We start from the raw sequence: 10532 nt of genomic DNA, 5'->3' as shown, positions 1-10532 counted from the left end.
GTTACCTCAGACTTTATTTTCATCATCATCAAACAGCCTGCAGTCCTGTGGTTTAAAATCCGCTAGTTGTGCAGTGAATGGCAGGTGTAGTTTGGTACAGTTGCAATCTTAATCTCTCCCACTAGTCGGAAAAAGCTATTGGGAATGGATATTTTAGGAGATATACTTTGAATGCCTCTAATTCTGTTGCCCTGGATGAGCAGTGTTTGTCATAGTGAAGCTGTACAGGATTCTCTTGGGAGACATCTGACAAAGCCAACAGTGAGCTGTAGTCCAAAAGAACAGACTGGCTTGGTGCTGCAGAGTAACTGTATACCTTTTATTGACATGTATTTTTTAACAGGTGACTACTACTAGCCTGTATTTGTGAGGTAATTGGAAGACTGCAGTAGGCTGATGGGTTTTCCATATCCTTTCCCCTTTTCATTTAATTCCGTCGGAAATCCTATGTTAGGAATTCTGTAAAAGCAATTTACAGTGATGTATGCCTTCCCTCTCCTGTACAACTGTGGAGGCAGTTTTACTTTTTGCAGTAGTACACGTTGCACATGTTTGAAAATGGGCTGCTTTGAAAGCAGCTTTTCATTTTTTTAAAGCAATGTTTGTAATTAAATGTAGCTAAAACCTTGTATTTTCTCATAAGGCTAACTTAAATATACAGGCATGCACTTTGTAGCTTTTTTCCTTTATTTAGATTTTAATTAAATGCATAGAGAGATTTTCTCCTGTTAGATGCATGCCTTTTTAAGTTGCCTCTATTTTTGACTTTTAAAAGCCCTAGAAAAGTGGAGGAACATGCAGGAGTCTGTAAAGCAAGCTTAAATAGCTGTGCTTGGCTAACCCGTAGTGCTGGGCAGTGCTGCATAGAAGAAGCCTGCCTGACTTTACACCTCTCCCTTTCTTTGAGCCTTTCAGATGGTTTAGATGATGATTGGTCAAAAACGGAGTTAAACATACCCATTTCTTCCACACAAGATTGACTGCTTGTTTTTAGAGCCCCAGAGACGACTTCTCCCTTAGGGAGGTTTGGGGGAAAAAGAGGGCTTGCAGATCTCTTGATTGAGGAACGCGTAAACTGTGGGCCGTGATTCCCCCTTAAAACACAGAGCGGCCAATGTACAGGTTCACTTGATCTGTATTTAAATGGGGAAGGTGAATGCCCCGGTTTCCCACGTTGTATTGTACGGCTGGGCATGGCAGTCCCTGGGGAGGTGCAGACCATGTCAGCTCTCCATGACTGGTGCTGAGGAGCTCGGGGGAACCTGTTGTGCTGTGAAAAGCTGTCTGGTGTTGGAGTGACAGGGCTGCTGGAGGTGGGTCAGGAGTTGAGGCAGGTGAAGGCTTCCCTTCTCCTCACCATTGCCCTGCCTTTCTCCCTGCCTGCTGAATAAACCTGCACCTCTTTGGGGCTGAGCCATCAGGAGTAATGAAAGAAAATCTGCTACATTTTATAGATGCATCTTCCCTTGCTTAATTTGAAAGGGGACTATTAATGTCATAAAAGAAAATAGGTTGCTCTTGTGTCAGCTTGTCTTTCGAGTGGGTCGAGCACTTTACAATCACTAATTAAACTTTACTATGTGGCTGCTCTAGTTCTAGCTATATCTCCTGAAAGAGCGCTTTGCTTAAGGCCACACAAACAGGTCATGAGCTGTCTTCTTTTGACTTATGCATGTAGCCTGACTGCTAGAACATGAATCTTATTGCATGAGGATCTACTGAGCAGCAAAATATTGGCAGCCAATAACTAGGTACCACAGATAAAATGAGTTAAATTAATATGTGATGAAGTTACACGGGGGAGAAGTTTGGCCTAGAATCTGGCAACTGGCAGGTTGCAGGAATCATCTGTTGCCCGTGGTACCAAGTAATCATTTTCCTTAGTTACCTCTAAATTTCAGTTGTTCAACACAGTTTGGAAACAGAAGTTATGCCAGGTTATTATGAGCACTTCAGGTATCTTCCTTTTAAGTGTTGATTAGAAAAGCTTTTCCCTCTGTTTCTCCCAGATTTATTTTTGTACTCATGACAGGTGTGGGGTGGGAGCCTGTATACCCAGGAATGAATGCTCTCCCTAGTGAATTTTTTTTCCACCCACATGTTACAGCTGTATCCTAGGCAGAGTGCCTCCTTAGGTGCAGAGAAGAATTTTACTGCTTGTTCTTTCCTTGCTAGCCTTGCTGGTGGACAGTAGAAGAATCATTGTTGCTCCTGGTGAGGGGATGTTTGGTGTTTAATTTAGAAAATGGGATTAATCCTGCAGCATTTCTCGTTGGTTTCCAGTTTGCTATCAGCTAGCAAAGGCTTTATGTGGAAGGAGGAGATGCAAATTTGTGCCAAAGAGGAGCAATACCCATCACGGCCTCATCAGCAATCTCTGGAGCTATGCAGAACTTCCCACCCAGACACTGAGTTGAGCACAGGGCTTGGTATGAAGGGGAAAAAGTGGGTGCTGTTAGCAAGAACTGCTCATATTTGTCAAAATAGTGGCTTTTCAGACTGTGAAAACAATGTTAGCAGAAAGGATGTATTATTCAGAATGTTCAGATTTTTTTTTTTGTTGAAAGGGAGGGAAATACATTTAAAATTGATTTGAAATGAAAAGTTGTGCAATTGCTAGGAGTGAAGGTATTTATATAGCAGTTTCAGTTTTCCCACTTTTCCTATTCTGTGCTCCTTTCCCGGAAGAAATAAAAAGAAACAGCAAATAATGACTGGAAGTCACTGCAACCAAAGCCCACTAACTTAGAATGTTTCATTTTTTTAGTTAAAACCAGAAAATTCAATGAAAATGCCTCAATATAATAAATGTTTTTTCTTTTTCACTAGTGGCTTTCATAGCAAACAATTGTCCTTTGTCAGTTGTATTGCTAACCGTAAGGAGATTCGTATTTAGTATGGCAAAGCACAAAATATGTCCCGTGCAGATACTGTACAGAGTGATTCTCTGACCCACTGTCACATCTGTACCCTGAGAGAGTCTGTCCTGGGGAGTTGCAGGAATTTGAGTCTTTTCCTCACTCTATCTTCCTTTTTCTTTCCTATTTTTAAATTATGTGAGTTTCAATCCTGACTTGAGCAGGTCGAGTTGGGATTTTGAATTCGCAGCCCAGTCACTCAGAATGTCAATTGTCTTCCAGGGCACTGCACTGTGAGTCCCAAGGCTGGAAGCTCTTTAAAAGACCATCTGACTTTTAAAGGAACATTTGCGGGAGAATATATATCTTTTAGGTCTTTCTACATCTACCAAATGTGATTGATTTATCAATATGTAGCATCTAATGCTTAAATAGAGAGACATTCCTTCTCCAGTGGTGTTAAAACGCCCCATTAGAAAATTTGAAGTAATTTCTAAAGACGTTAATTTCCCTAATGCTGCTAGTTAGCTTTTTCTTTCCCCCTTGTGGGCTCACATGAGGTATTAAGCTGGCTGACAGACTTTGCTTCCTTGGTCGGTGGCCCTAGTTTGGGGTTTGCTGCTGCCTAGTTTGGGGTTTTCAGCAATGAGTTTTAATACAGGGAGAAAAAAAAAAGACTGCTGGTGCAGTGCCCCCAGACTTGTTTCTCAGGTGGTGAAGGGTTATTCCCTGTTACATTTTTAAAAGAACCTGGATAAAAACACTAGGAAATAGTGTATCAGGCAACTCTGCTCTCCCCCCATGTTCCTGCAGTCATGCCCAAGTACTTCTGACAGCCCAGGATGTGCTTACTGGACTTCTTGTTTTAGCTGACATCTGCCTCTTTGTCACCCTATATGTGCGATGATTCCTCTTCTGCTTTGCTACCTGTGCTCATTCCCTGCCTTTTTGTTTTACTTACTCTGGGGAATGTCATTACCTCATCATTAGGTGGTTCCACTGAAATAAACAGATGAATCCTTTATACTTTAATTTTGTAAAAATCCCTTTGTTTTGCACATCTTAATGTTTGTTTCAACATTTCACAGTAGCAAGTCTCTGAGGAAAAGGCATAACTAGACAGAAAAGTTATAGGGCAAAATACTGTGAAGCACAGAAATACAATCCAGGCAGATTTACGTGAATTAAAAAAACAATCATGAAACGCCTGTCCTGAGTGTAACTCCTTCCATTCTCTGGGCTCTTGGCCTCACAAGGCTCTTAAGCTTAAATTTGTCTCATCAACAGAAAGGAATTTCAGAAGAGAGTCTACCATAAGCACTGTATTTCTGCTCTGAGGGTTCCTAGGGCTTGGGAGCCTTGTTAGCCTTTGTAAGAGCTGTCTCAGCCCTGGGTTGCGAGGCCACTGCGGCGGCGAAGGGCAGGTTTGTTGTTCCAGCCCCAGCAGCAGGATGCCTGGGTTAGACAGAGGACTGCTCAGTGCACACTGACAGGTCACCACGTAGTGCTGCAGGCACAGGCCAGGCTGAAATGGCTCCTCGCATGTACAGCGTATTTCTCACCTGTCCCATAATTGGTGGCTAGTTTAGAAACTGGCCCCTGTCATACAAAGCTACAAGCCATTTCCTTGATGATCTGGAAAGTTTTCGATATCCTGAGCCATGTAAAGTAGTATCCTTTTCCAGCCAAGTCACTGGTGCTTAAACATTTTTGCTAGCAGTCTAGGCAAAGATTTCTGCTTCCATTCCCCAGCACGCTAGAACTGAGAAAGCCATCTATGCATTATTTCCCATCATGTCCCCCCAGTAACCCTTAGGTAGAAGTGGTGAGGGGAATGGGGTGGAGTGAATTTTGGCAGGAATTTTGTATATCAGAAGATGAAAGTAGCAGTGAGCGGGAAGAATGCAATGGTTTCCCATGGCAGGGGACTCCCAGCCTGCTGTTGTGTATATACCCACAAAAAGCAACATGTTTCTGGAGCTAGTGGTAAGTGAGGAATGTGGTTCAGAAAGCAGACACCTAATCTCACAGTGGCTGTAGACTTTGAGTTCTTACCAGGTCACCAACATCTTTGCTCCCTTGTGCTGGCCAGCATCAGTCACAGCGAGAGCGGTGTGAACATGGTTCCCTCACACTTCAACTCCGATTTCTAACTGGGCTCCCTGAAGGCATTCCCATTTGGTCCATAAACAGAGCATCAGCTATTTAAAGAGCTTAGGAAACTGACCTGAGCATCACACCTGTTTGCTAGGTTTGGGTGTTTGTGTTTGCTTTGTGGGAAGCCGAGTAAGAATTTTTGCATGAGACTTATGAAGTTGCAATAAAACAGAGAGCGTTACATGTTACTTAATGGGCAAATCCACCGTAAATTTCCAGATGTTCATATTTGCTTTTTAGGTTGATGCTGCTTATTGTCCTGTGAGCCAGCAGACTCTAGGGAATGATCTAAATGAATTATTGGCCATACTAATAACAGGGAAGGCTGGCCAGGTGCAGTGTCCCCTTCTATGCATGTTATAAGTAAAATAACCAGACAGATTGCATGTGTCTCCTCTCTCCATAATATACTATCGCAACATTTAAAAACATGCAAACTTTTCTGACTTACTGGAAATCAGGTTCAGGAGTGTAAAAATCTGTTGAACAAAGTGTGAATTATCTGTGATCTGTAAGTGAGGGAAAGAATGAGTTTAACTTTTGTTTTTATTCTTGTCTTTCTGTCAATAATTTTGTAACTTTTTTCTTCCTTTTTATTATTATTTTTTTTAATAAAAAGGAACTACTATACACCAGCTGGAACATAGAGGCATTTTAGTGCTAGCTCAAGTACAGAAAATCACAAGTACTAATGTGTACACGAGCACTGCCTGGGAGCTCCGTTCTTGACAGTACTGCTAGATTCTGTCAAACAGAAAAGACTGTTCTTGCTCATGAAGAACTTAAAAAATGCATATGAAAGAAGAAGCGGGTGGATAGACAGACAGCTAGGAAGAGTGAGGTGTTATTGGTTGGTGTGCTAGCCATTAGTTTTATTGTTGCTTTTTATGCTCTGTACCTTTTCCTAATGCTAAGTACCTGATAAAGCAGTGCAACAGTGACTTTTTTCCTCTTCTTGCTTCAAATTTGGGAGCCCCCAACACTCCAGCTGTGTGTCTCCTCTGAGGAGTGTCTAACACTAGCCTGTCTCTGCAGTATCAAACATGTTCTGGGGAAAAAGGTAAACCCATTCTAGACAGTCTTTGGAGAATCTTCGTGGAAGCAACTTCATTTTCAGGCATTGACAACATGCTCAAACTTCAGTTTTCAGTAACAACGAACATATTTTAAAAAGACTTGATTTTTACTGAAAGAAAATGGAGACACAATGTACGTGTCAGATACGGGTTCTGGAAGAAGTTTTGCCATTTATCAGTAATGCCAGCACTGTGAATTCACAGAATTTGCTGCTAACATTCCCTGCTGTGGTGTGTGCAGCTCCTGGCTTTGCATTTGATTTATTACGATTTGGCAGAATAAACAGCGGTACATTATCTGTCCAGACTTCTTGGTGGTAGAAAGGAGAGGATGCGGGGGGCGGAGACAGACCAACTACAGGAGTAAAATAAACGATAATAATTCAGAGCTCTCCAACTGTTGAACTTCAAAGTCTTTAGAAAAACAGGTATTCTTCGTTCCCTTTTAACAATGGTGGAATTGAGGGAAGGGCAGTGTTCCCAGCGTAGCTGCCATGGGAATTACAATAAAGGCTGTTGAGTTTTGCAGAAATCGCTCTCCTGGTTAGTACCAGCTCAGAGATGAGGGAGTCTGGTTTCTCCTGCGTGGCAGTACAGAGCAATAACTGCTCAGCTGCTGCCAATGCTTCCTTTTAGCTAGTCCTTGTTAGAGGAGAGTTTGTGGTAATGGGAGTAATTAACACACAGGGAGTCATTTCTGTGTCCTGGAAGGGAACAGAAAGCCATCAGAGCAGCCCCAGACATGATTGCACTGGAAGGTTATTTTCTCTCTCTCTTTCTTTCTTTTCCATTGTGCTTGGGTTTTGATTTTTCTTCTTTGTGTTAAGTAAGCTGGAGAGCTGAAATGGTCTGTAAATTGCATTCATGCTGAGCTTGGGCTAGGTAGGCTAGTTAAAGGTCACTCTCATGGACTACATGGCCTCCTCTGGTGGGGTGGGGAGAGTGTTTAAGATGGGAGTCGCACTGTCCCTTGCCACTTTTTTAACTCTTCTTCTTCCAGTGTAGATTTGAAGAGCTCTGGTTCTGAATTAAGTTTGTTTAAATAGGCCCAGGAGGTGAGAACCTTGAAGGGTGATTATGATAAAATATTAACTCTTCCAGCAGCCAGATGGCTTCCCAGCCTAATAGCTCTGAAGTGTGAGGCTGTGCTGCCATGGTCCCATGCTTGTTGTTGAACTGAGCACATTACTAGCTTGCTCATATCCCTCCTGAGGCTGCTGGTGGCATTTCAGGTGTGTCTTGCAAGTGCATGTGAGCTCAACTCCCCCATGCACAGGTACCTAGTTTGGGTATTACACAGTGTTTCTGGAGGTAAGCTCCAAGAGTGGACTTGTAATAAACAGTCATTCTTTCCCTCCCCAGGTGAGAACTGGGGATAGGGAGAAGGGCAACAGACTTAACTTGTCTGATTGCAAAACATGTGCCCAGGTACCAGGGAACAAACCAACCACCTACCTACAGATCATGACTGACGGTGTATGTATGTGCATGTGTATACCCTCATCCACTACAGGGGAGCAATGACAAAGTAATTCTATTTTTTTAGTCTAGCTTTTTAATTTTCTTTTTCTTTTAAGAGGACACTCCTGGATTGCAACCCTAGACCTCCTTTTCCTGCTTTTTGCTTTGATACAGGTTTTTTTTTGCACTGCCTCCTAGGGAGCTCTGTGCTGAATTCAGATAAGGAGAACTGAGCAACTCCATATCCACTTTCAAGAATGGAAAAGCTACGCCTGCAAGATATGTCAGTGGTGGGAACCAATGGACATAGGAGAATAGGTCTCCTTGGGCTTGTGGTGGGGCAAAGGCACGTGCTGTTTTCACAGTGATGTTAGAGGCTGGCATGAATACTATATTCCTGGAAACCATCCAGAAGAGGTCACCAAGTGCTCTGTGTCACCCCCAATCCCCAATTTTACGATGCTGGCCTTCATGCCCACATGCGTTTCCACAGCCAAGGTAAAGCCTTAAACCTCTCTGTTTGCTCTTCCGCTTCTCTCTCTGTAGCCAGTCATGTAAGATGCTACATCCCATGAAGTTCTGCCAACTTCAGCAGGACCTGGGTGTGTTCAGGTCTTTGCAAGGCAAAGCCCCCATTTTCAATTGCACTTCCAGCCTCCTCACTAAGGAGACCCTACCTTGCCTTACCCCTGTGAGTGCTACCAAACCCTCCCTGGGTTAGTATCATAGAACAGCTGTCTGCTTCTGTCTTCAGCCTGGTTCTTTTAACTCAGCTCCACTGGCACCACCCCAGAGTCCTCTCCATCCCAGCAAGGGGATGATGCCAGCATCCAGATTTATAGATGGGATGCAAATGCTGCTAGAGGAATTAAAAACTAAATTAATCCATGTGTTTTTCTCTAGTCTCTTGAATTTCAAAGCCTCCATGTCCCCTCTCAGTTCTCTGTAAACATCTCACCACGCATTCTTGCTGAGGAGGCTGTGTGATGGGAGGATTTTTGTGTTCCTTTTTTTTTTTCCACCCAGCGACAGTAGCAACTCAGAGTTTTCACATCTGCATTTTTCATCGGAAGGGTTTTTTTTGTTGTTGTTATTTCCCCTCCCCCCTTTTTTAGCCACAATTCAGCTGGTGATAGACCACGCAGAAAGACTTCTGCTTAAGAGATAGGAGTCTCTGTGGAGATGCATGCTCCATGAGAACTAGGTGAGTGAGGATAGACTGAATAAATACTATTAATTCCCCATTTCTCAGTCGCTGGCAAGCTTGGCTTTTAATATCAATTATTGATTGTGAATCTCACTGGATCATTTCGAGCAGTGTATGTCATAGAGCTGTAGTGATCTGATTGCTGTGCTTTGGGTGGAGTGTGGGAACACACATGGACACAGAGCCAAATTAGGGTCCTGTTTACCCCTTCCTAAAACTCCTCTGCTTCATTAGGGCCTGGGGAATAAAGCAAATCACTGGATTTTGCTTTTTTTACAGTGAAGGCAAAGACAAGGGTGAGTTCACATGGAGTATAAATGCATGGAACCTAGGTGACCGGTGTGTGTTTTTCCCTCCACACAAAGTATGGCATAAGGAATAGTTTCAGCTGTAGAAGGTGGTGGCAGACTGGGGGAACTGTAAACCCCTCCCGTCAGTGTGTCAGCGGGATTTTTGTGCAGCATCCTTAAGTGGAATAACAGGACTTATGTTGGCTTGCACTGGGCTGCAGTGGCAGGCGTTTGCAAAGGAAGCCAGCATGTCCTTGGCTTCATCTAATTCTGTTATGCTTTCTACACTTACAAATACAAAAAAAGTCCATCCCCAAGCAATTAGCAGCCAGAGAAGGAGGTAGTGGAGGAGGGAGGGTAGGGAGTGACAAACCTGTCTCCGGCAACCTTTCTGTGCGGTTGGGTAAATAAGCTGCAGAGCAGTACTGTGCCCAGCTTCTCGCCCTCTTTCCTAAGCAGGTGCGTTGTGAGACGTTTGCAAAGATATTAGCCCTGCATACAGAGTGTGCCAGTCAGTAATTATGGAAATTAGTCGGCAATTAGATAATGTCACTCACTCTCAGCATACAGCTGATAAGCAGTCGAGAGCCACTCCAAAGCGAGGGTGAGACCCTCTCTGTGGGCTGCTGAGCAGATGGTTCTGACCTGGCATTAATAGGCTGCTCTCAAGTTTGGGAAGGTGTGTGGTGGTTGGGTAGCACTTGCCCACGGCACTGCAGTGGGGCTGCCTGCCTTCCCCGGCTTGGGAAGTTGTGCAGCTCTATCAGCCCTGTGAGTGGGATATTTCAGTAGTGCAAGTGGGTGTGTTTCCTACAGTGGGTTGTACATGTGCGAGATGCTGAGCTGTCTTCAGCGTGCAGGTTCCTCACTGTCTCATCTCTCCGGCGAGCCAGGGAGGTGGTTCAGGCTGCTGGAGGTGCGGAGGAGATAACTTGCTGTCTCTCTCATTCCTTCAGGGTAACAAGTATCTAAAATGCTCTACGAAGACCTCACCTAGTGGTTTGTTGAAGGGCTGATCACATCAGACTGGCTGTCTTATTTTGTGCTGCTAAATCCCATTAAGCCAAAAATATCACATGGAAAATATTTGTTATGTTGCTTTTCTATGTGAGCAATAGGTGGAATTGGGATAGGGATGTTGCTGATTTGTGACTGGGAGAGGCAGTGTCCATCATGAAGTCATTTTTTGTCAGATGTGATCATGCTGTGACAAAGTTTGAGGTTTTTCAGAGATAAAATATATAAGAAAATAGTGTGGGGTTCTATAGTTATTGTCCCAAACTGTAATGTATTGCTATGGTAGCAGTGTGCTATATGAGGCTGCTAGGGTAGTACTTACACTAAAAATAAAATGGTAAGAGCAGAAAATTATTCATTCTCAGTGTGCCTTGGAGGATCATTGTGGGAAATGGATGAGGCACAGATTTGTTGTGTCAGGATTTACTCTCTCAAGCTTGGGATTCAGATCCTGGCCACTGCTAAA

Source organism: Phaethon aethereus (genome assembly GCF_964289735.1).
Source record: "Phaethon aethereus genome assembly, chromosome: 5".
Lineage (NCBI taxonomy): Eukaryota > Metazoa > Chordata > Aves > Phaethontiformes > Phaethontidae > Phaethon > Phaethon aethereus.
The sequence above is the reverse complement of the archived record's forward strand: the minus strand, read 5'-3'. Positions refer to the sequence as shown.